The sequence below is a fragment of the Ictidomys tridecemlineatus genome, chromosome 7 (genome assembly GCF_052094955.1).
Source record: "Ictidomys tridecemlineatus isolate mIctTri1 chromosome 7, mIctTri1.hap1, whole genome shotgun sequence".
NCBI lineage: Eukaryota > Metazoa > Chordata > Mammalia > Rodentia > Sciuridae > Ictidomys > Ictidomys tridecemlineatus.
Window position 1 is genome coordinate 145,826,468 of NC_135483.1, and position 9,261 is coordinate 145,835,728.

At 36.4% G+C, this 9,261-nt stretch overlaps 1 pseudogene; it reads left to right on the top strand.

Annotated features, from left to right (window-relative positions):
* Window positions 1–4,853: 4,853 nt before the first annotated feature.
* LOC106144869 (large ribosomal subunit protein uL30 pseudogene) lies at window positions 4,854–5,677 on the top strand (annotated as a pseudogene).
* The last annotated feature ends 3,584 nt before the right edge of the window (window positions 5,678–9,261 follow it).

Consider the following 9,261-nt stretch of genomic DNA (forward strand, 5'->3'; position numbering starts at 1 on the left):
CCCTCTTCCCAAGCCCCTGGCTATGACCAACCTATTTTCTGTTTCTATGAATTTGACTAATAGGTACTTCACCCATAAATGCAATCATACAGTATTTGTCCTTTTGTGTCTGGCTTATTTCACACAGTATAATGTCTTCAAGATTCATCATTATGGCATGTGTCAGAATTTTCTTCCTTTATAAGAATAATAGTATTCCATTGTATTGGTAGGGGCTTTGGCTCAGTTATAAAGCATCTACCCAGCATACTTGAGCCATGGGTTTGAACCTACGCACTGCAAAACAAAACAAAAAAATCCAAACACTTTTGTCATATTTTATTGTATTTGAACATACTACATTTTATATATCCATTCATTCATTAAAAGTCTCTTAGATTGTGTCCACTTTTTGGCTATTGGGAAATAATTCTGCTATTAATAAAAGTGTGCAAATATATCTTTGAGACTCAGCTTTCAATTCTCTTAGATATTCTCCAGAATTCTACTCCAGAAGTAGAATTGTGGATCATATGGTAATTTTACTTTTAATTTTTGAGGAAACATCATTGTTTTCCACAGTGACTACACTATTTTACATTTTCACCAACCATACACAAAGGTTCCAATTTCTTTACATTCTTACTAATGCTTATTCTTTTCTTTTCTTTTTTTGTTTAAAATAGTAGCCATCCTGATGAGTGTGAAGTGGTCATTTCAGTTTATTTTTCTTCTCTTCCACTTTGCATATCTTGGATCTGCTTTTCTACAATTTTTAGTTTTATTATTTTGGGGTCTGCTTTCTACATAAGACTGAAAACATGGCCTCTGATGAACCAAAAATAATCTTTATAGCTTAACAAACAGAGAGGGAAGTGCTTTTCCTGGCCCCCATTTGGAAATATCTCTTGAAAGGACACTGACAAGCATAGACTAATCATACAGGTAGTCATTGGTCCAACCACAATGGCTGAGAAAGTGTAATATAATTGACCTTTCTTGGGTAGTATGTATTTTATTTTGGGAGATGGGATTATACTTGTAACAGGATGGCACCTCCTATTCAGATCAAGGCTGGATCTCAATAGGAGGTATCATCCTATTACATGTATATTTTGAGGAAATCAACATTTCACCAAATGAGGGGTAGGATGAGTAGGACAAATACAGATATCTGGAGAATCACTATGATCTGGACATTCAACACAATGTGTGTCTACTACATGTAGACGGGTTAATAGCTCTGTCTACTACACATTCAAACTGTTAGCCAGAGTTTGACTTCATTACCTCAATAAAAATGTCTTCTCTTCCTCCTTTTTTCCATAAGAGGTGTGAATGAGATACTACTCTGATGAAAGATTTCCTTTATCTCAAGCTGCCTCCTCTTTTAGGTCCACTGGAGAGTCTGAGGCCTGCTATTTGATGAGAAGCATACTCTTATTTTAAAAGCATTCTTAACCAGAAATTGTGTATTCACCTGTAGCATTTCAAAATTTATATGTTTATACTCTTGCTCATGTTCTTCTCAATTCTGTCTTCTCTGAGAAGGTCAAATATTACATACCATCTGTTTCTGTGAACAGAAGTGTGCATTTTCTGACAAACAGAGCTTTTGTAACTAAGAAAATAAGACTATATTTTATAGTATTTTGTAGAATGTCTATATTTTATAGTACTATGATTTAAAACTCCCATTCTAGAAAACCAAATTATATAGTTTATTTTTAAATGAAATTGACATTCATCTATTTCTATTGCCATATAGAAGTTATATTTAAATATACATATATATTTAAAAGAAAAAATATATTTTTACTTCCTGAAAAAGAATGAAGCCAAATGTTATGGCTTGGATCTGGAATGTCTCCCAAGACTCATGTATTGAAGGTTTGTCTCCTAGTTAGTGGGGGAGGGAGGATAATTGGGAGGTGAGAATTAACCTTACTTGGTCTGGTCTATTGATTTAACTGTGCTACTAAATTATAATTGCAGGGTTTGTTGTTGTTATTATTGTTTGTTTAAGAACTTTGAATCCATAGTCATAGTGACATTAATTTGAGAGGATTTTCTCTTGTTTTGCAGTGCAAGGGTCTTGCTTATATCAGGCAAGTGCTCTGTCACTGAGGTACATCCCCAGCCCTGTGAAGTTTTTAATGCAGCAATTGGGGCTCATTAAAATTTTCTTATTTTTCTTTTTTTGTTGTTTGTTTGATTTTTGGTACTGGGGATTGAACCCAAAGGCTTATATATGTTAGGCAAATATTCTATCACTGACCTATAACCCCAAACCTTTTTATTTTTTATTTTGAGACAGGCTCTTGCTAATTTGCCCAAGGTGGCCTTGAACTTGTGATCCTTCTGCCTCAGCTTCCCAAGTAACTGAGATTACAGGGGTAAACCGCCTTGCCTAGCTCAGGTTTTCTTTTCATTTACTCTGAAACACTTTAAATAACTTGGGAATTATCTGTTTTCCTATGAATTTCCAGAAAAACTTCTGAGTCTGATGTATTTGTCAAGGAAAAGAAAATTAAGTATTTGCAGCTTTGTTTCTTCTGTGGTGATTGATCTGGAGTCAATTTTTCCGAGACATATTTTCTTGGTTATGGAATCATTAGTAAGATATCCTTATTGGTAAAACAGAGAATGTAACTTCTTTTCAAAGTCTATTCACCCTTTTGTTCCTGTTTCCAAACATAATAAAGTTATCTATAATAGGGGCAAGCAGAATTTCTTATGATTATTTTGCTTTTTCCTGCATAATTGATTATTTCCCACTTTTATTATTTCTTGTTCTGTGTATTTGTGCTTTCTCTAATTCTTTTGTTTAAGGTTACTCAACCACTTATATTTTGCTGTTAATTTTATTTTTCTTTAAAAATGATATTTTCCTCTATTTACTGGTTTTACTTTCTTGTTTCCTATAGCCATGCCTCCAATGAACCACTTCCTCCAGCCACACCCCACCTGCCTCCAGTCACCACCCAATTAATCCCATCAGGGATTAATTCACTGATTAAGTTAAGATTATAACACAATTATTTCTCCTCCAAACCTTCTTGCATTGTCTCACATGTGAGCTTTTGGGGGACCCCTCACATCCAAACCATAACAGGAGCTTTGTAGTGTGATATCTTCAGCTTTGCTCTTCTTACTCAAGATTACTCTGGCTATTTAGGGATTTTGTGGTTCAATATGAATTTTAGGAATTTTTTTTCTATTAATGTAAAGAATATCATTGGAGTTTTTGTATGGATTGCATTGGATAGGGAGATCACTGGACACCTAGGACTCTGATGCCAAGGGGCAGCTGTTTGAGAACAGTGTAGACAGAGGCTGTCTATGGCAGCTGGATTGTCCCCGGCTGGATATGTATTAAGTCCCTCCCCTTCTGTGATAGATTAGAGCAGGAAGCAAGGAGAGTAGAAGTATAGGAACCAAGTTGGAGCCAGGGCCATATAATCCCACACTGCCAAGTCATCTGGTTAGAACTATAAGCAATGTGAAAATTCTGAATCTTCTCCAGATCATTAAAAAGATCAGTTGTCAAGGTAGCAGATAGAACATATTTTATTGAGTAGTTCAAGTTTTTAAAAATCTTTTTAGTTTATAACTTGGAATATTTATGCATGTGATATATGAAACTCCATTCACCCAGATCTTAATGTAGCCTAGTGCAAGGGATGAGAAAATATTTGAGGCCAAGAGAACTTCCATTAATTAATGTGTCCATGAGCAAATCACATTTCACTGCCTCAGCTTTCCCATATGACAAATGGAACTCTTATCTATGTATTTCATCAAGTGGCCATATGATAAAATGAGAAATTAAACTTGAAATATTATACCTGAATAATGTTACATACAATTTGTATAACAATATATAATGCTTTTAGTATTTATTAATATACCTATATGTTAGTATGTAACCTCTTTATACTCATATGAGGCAAAACATACTTAGATCTCTAGAACTAGTTTGATATTATGGTGCAATCTCAAGAGTTTTATCAGCTTAAGCATATCTTGACATTAACTTTGAGGGTATAAGCCAAGACCACTATAATACCTTTTTAAATTCTTTTTTTATAACTTTATTTTATTTATTCATTTGTTATTTTAATGTGGTACTGAGGATCGAACTCAGTGCCTCACACATGCTAAGCAAGCATTCTGCCACTGAACCACAACCCCAGCCTCATAATACTTTTGAGTGTTATTTAACCCATTGTTTTCCAAAATTTGCAAAGATTCAAATATAAAAACAAAAAAATTTTTTTGGACCCATTCTTGAAAGAATTTATTTATTGAGAAAAAATGCAGTAACCTAAATTTACTATCAACTTAGACATATATTTAAGTGAATTGTATTTTATTAATCAATTAATTGTATTTTAGTAATCCTATATACATTTGAAAAAGCATAAGTCACACTACATATGAGACAGGGGCTCTGTGGACAGTATTTCTGTGTGTGTGGATTCTCAGACTGTTGACTGATGTGGTTTTCAGAAGGTAGGTTGGTTTAAGATTCTTGTGGTGGGCCCAAATTTATCACTGAATAAATGATTGAATTAAGCTATTCAAATATGTATTAATCATCCACAATTAGTCTAAAATCCACAGATTTTAGACAAAGAGCTGCCTTTATGAGGCTTATAATCAAGTGGAAGGAATAAGGCAAGTCTAAAACTGCCAGTAAGGAAAGCAGAATGTAGGAAGAGTGCTGGAAGTAGTTCTATGGGATTAGTGGTCACATTCTTGGCAGGAATCAGGAATAGTTTCACGAGGATCATGACACTTTGTGTTTCACCTCAAGAAGTATGAACTTTGGAAAATAAAGATAACCCAAATAGTTCTTTCCTGACTGAACCATGGAGGATGAGGAAGAGAAAACCCTCAAGCAACCTCAAGAAAAAGGGAAGGAATTTTGCAGAGGTGAAGGTAAAGTATCTGAGAAAACATTTGCCCAAATGATGCTTTAAAAGGCAAAGCCAACCACTATCTCAAGGAATATAAGCAGGTAGACATAACTAAGATTTGAATGGCTAGGATATCAAGAAAAGCTGATAAATTGTGGTATAAAGGTGTATTAAGAATTGCATTCCAAAAAAATGATGAATGTAATGCACTCCTCTATTGTGATGTATGTAAGAAATAATGAAAAAAAATAATTTTTTTAAAAAAGAAAAGCTGAAACTTATATGTACCCAAATTAACACTTGTAATCAGGAACAGAAGTATTAGTAGTGTGAGTCCAAAGATTTATAAAGTGTTCCAGCTTCTTTCCCTTTGCCAGATCTTCAATGGCACCTTTTTGTTAAGCTCAACAAGGCTTCAATAACATGCTGCAGCATTGTGGAACCATATATTGCATGGGGGTGCTTGAACCTGAAGTCAGTGAATGAACTAAAGTGTAAGTGTGAATATGGCAAAATCAATAAGAAAAAAATTGCTTTAACAGATAACGCTTTGATTGTTCTGTCTGTTGCTATATGGCATCATCTTCCTGGAGGATCTGATTCATGAGCACTACACTGTTAAAAAACACTTGAAAGAAGTAAATAACTTCCTGTGGCCTTTCAAATTATCTTCTCCATGAGGTGGGATGAAGAAACACACCACCCATTTTGTGGAAAGTGAAAATGCTAGCAACAGGGAAGACACAATCAACAGGCTTATTAGAAGGATGAACTAAGGGAAAGAAAAAGGAAGAAAGAAAGGGAGAGAGGAAAAAAGGAAGGAAGGAAGGAAGGAGGGAAGGAAGGAAAGAAAGAGGAAGAAAGGAAGGAAGGAAGCAGGGTGGGTGGGTAGGAGGGAGGGAGAGAGGGAGAGTGGGTACCAACCCAAGCAACTTTTGTCTAGAGCTTTCTGTTTAGGAGGTATTTTCTTTTTACTGTAACCACTCTTATGATTACCTTACTAGGTTTTAAAAGTCTTTCCCAATTCTTTTATAAAAGAAGAACCTGAGATTTTAACAGGTTCAGAAACATGTTCAGAGTCAAACAAGTAGGAATTGGTAGTGGGTTCACAACCTCAGTCTTTCTGACTTTGCTCTTTCTAATTTACCACTTTTCCTCAACTTTAGTTTTCTCTTAAGACTTTTACATTTTTTTCTGCCATATCTATATACCATCTACAATATTACTTTCCTAACATGTTTTAATTAGACTTCCTTTTAAAAAATTGGAAATGAATTCATTTAAAAATATATTTTGTATTACAACCATATCAAAAGCTGCACATAGAAAATAACCTTTAAAATGCTATGAAAACCAACAAACACAAAATTTTATTAAATTCTGGAAACACTCTGTTCTGATCAAAGCCTCTGAGCCTGAGATCTGCTTATTGTTTGTGAAAATGGGAGACAACCAAGTGTTAGAAAGATGTTACAAATATAAACACTAAACTGAGACTTGCTTCTGTAGGTCAACACAGCAAAAGAAAGATAATTGAAAAGAGATATTTTTCTCATTCTGATTCAGTGTCTTCAAAATGCCCCGTCTGGGAACCACCTAAATTATGTCACTACACCTCTGGTGTATGACCCATTTCTCAACGTAGTAGTAAAGAGTTTGCAGATAAATATATGGAAATAATCTTTCCAAGGCATGAGAGGAAAGATCTGACTTGTCTCAGGTTAGAAAAGCATCTATCATTATGCTAATGTTTTCTAAGAGGACTAATATAACAAGGGAATTTTAACAGTTTGGTTCTCTGAAGGGTCTGGGGGCTGAGTAAGTATGTTCTAGGTTTGAGTTTACTAACATGAAAGTCTGGTCTTTCCAAGGGAAAGGGAAGCAGTAGGTTCTACTTTACTAATTTTATTCAGCAATCTTTGGGGGAAACTTCATATCATACTTTGGTGTTTTTAAAGAATTTATCATGTGTATGCCCAAACATTCCTTTTTCCATGTGGATTAAATCTATGATAGATAGATAGAGAAGAGAGAGAGAAAGAGAGAGAGAGAGAGAGAGAGAGAGAGAGACTGTGTGTGTGTGTGAGGCAATTCCAGGAAATGGAACACTGTAATGGTCACTCCCAGGTATTAGGATCTTTGACAGTGATCAACATTACATGGTAGCTGAGGCAGGAGGGCTCTACATTTCCTTTCTTCAATTTCACTAAGTTAATAGTAGAATGAAAATGTCTTCATCATAACTCATGCAAATACCTATCAGCATGATCTAAACCATCAGAAATCTAATCCATCAGAAAATCCAATTGACTATACTTTCAGATGCATGCTGAATTCTACTTCTTCTTACCATAGCCACTCTACCACCTGGCTCTAACACCACCTTTATCACTAACTGGGCTGAAGGAACAGCCTCCTCTCTAATCTCATGCTTGCTCACTTAGAGTCCTTTTTCAACACAGGAGCCAGAGTGACTCTTTTAAAAAGGAGTCAAATAACTTCACTCCTCTGCATGGAATCCTATGATGGATCCCTGTCTCAGTTATGTTGACCTCCCATTTCTCCAGGCCTCTGAGCTATTTGCCGGGTCACTGCTGCTCCCAAGCCACTGTCTCAGTGCAGGCCCTGAAGCAACTCAGTCACAGGCTTAAGCTATTGGCAGACAGAGTTTCATCAGGGAAGCAGAACCACTGTGAGTGAGTTGAATAAGGAAATTTATCATAGGAATTAGTCTTCACACTTGTAGAAGGAGAAAGAGGAGTAAAAAACCTGAAAAGGGACAATTGCAGAATCACTGACAAGTCTTAATGCAGACAAAGGAGCCCAAGCTTGAAGGAAATCTGGAAGTCAGGCTGTTTTAATGGGACCACAAAGACTGCTGGTGTAGAAATCTACAGAAAGTTTTTGTCTCTTTGGGACCACCACCTCTATGAGTCTCTCTGAAGGGTCTGTTAGCTGGCCTGTGGTCATAGTTATGCGGCAGAAGAGAACACAGACCAGGGAGGAATGAGAACAAACAGAAACCCTCTTGGTTAGAAATGGCATTTGTCTTTTGCCACTTTGATCAACGTTAACGTTCGAATTAGTGGCTGCGGTGTAATTTTGAACTTTGAATATCAGACAACTTCAATTTTGTCCATCTGAACAAATACAGATCTATAAGCATAAAGGAAAGGAGAATTGTGGGAATCATAGGTCCCAACATAACTAGGTTGTCTCAAGGACAATCCAGCTCAAGTACCTTACTTAGGCTTCAGAACATGGGATTTATTTCTCTGGCACCTGCCAAAGGGTCAGATCACTCAACCTGGTAACTGGAAGAACTAACCTCCAATGAGATAAATTTTGGACAATAGGAGATAGGATATGGGAGGTAGCTTACTGGTAAATTTCTTTTGCCCTCCCCTGAACATACTGTTCCTGGCACATCTTCCTTCTTTTTATCCTTCCTTCTTTCCTTTTGTCTTTCCTTCTTTCCTTCCTTCTTTGGATTTAACACAGAGGCACTGTAAGACTGAGCTATATTCCTAGCCCTTTTTATATTGTAGTTTGAGACTGGGTCTTCTAAGTTGCCCAGGCTGACCTTGAACTTGCCATCCTCCTGCCTCAGCTTCCTAAGTCACTGGGATTATAGGCATGTGTCACTTTGCCTGGTGTGAGCACAGTTTGCTATAGAGTCTGTCCATAGACACTGCATAACCAAGCAACTAGTGATGTCTTTTCAGGTTCATGAAACATAGGCTAAGTTATCTTACCATGTGTTAACTTTCTGTTGTTGTGACCAAAATACCTGACAAGAACAACTTAGAAGAGGAAAAGTTAATTTGGGGCTCAATTTCAGAGATTTAGTCCATGATTTGCCAACTCTATTGCTCTGGGCCCAAGATGAGGCAGAACATCATGGTGGAAGGGCATGGTGGAGGAAAGCTGCTGACAACCAGAAAGCAGAGAGAAAGGTCAAGTTTCCAAGCACAAAATATGAACTCCAAAGGCATGCCCACAGCAGTCTGCTTCTTTCAGCTAAACCCCATGTTCCTATTGTTAAAACTCAGTTTATTAATTCTTAAATGAAAGAATCCATTGATTAGGTTGCAGCTCTCACAATCTAACCATTTCAACACTGAACATTCCTGCATTGACACAGGAATTTTTTGGAGAGGGACACCTCATATCCAAACCAAAACAACCATGAATTTGCTTCCTATTCTTCCCTTCTCACTTCTCCTTTTCCTCACGCCCAGTGCCCTGGGATTGCATGTTTCAATGAAGTATTAGCACTTCATCCTTTCTAGTAAGCCCAGGTAAAATAGTACCCATAAAAATTTTGCAATGAAAATAAAGTGTGAATTGCATGAATGGA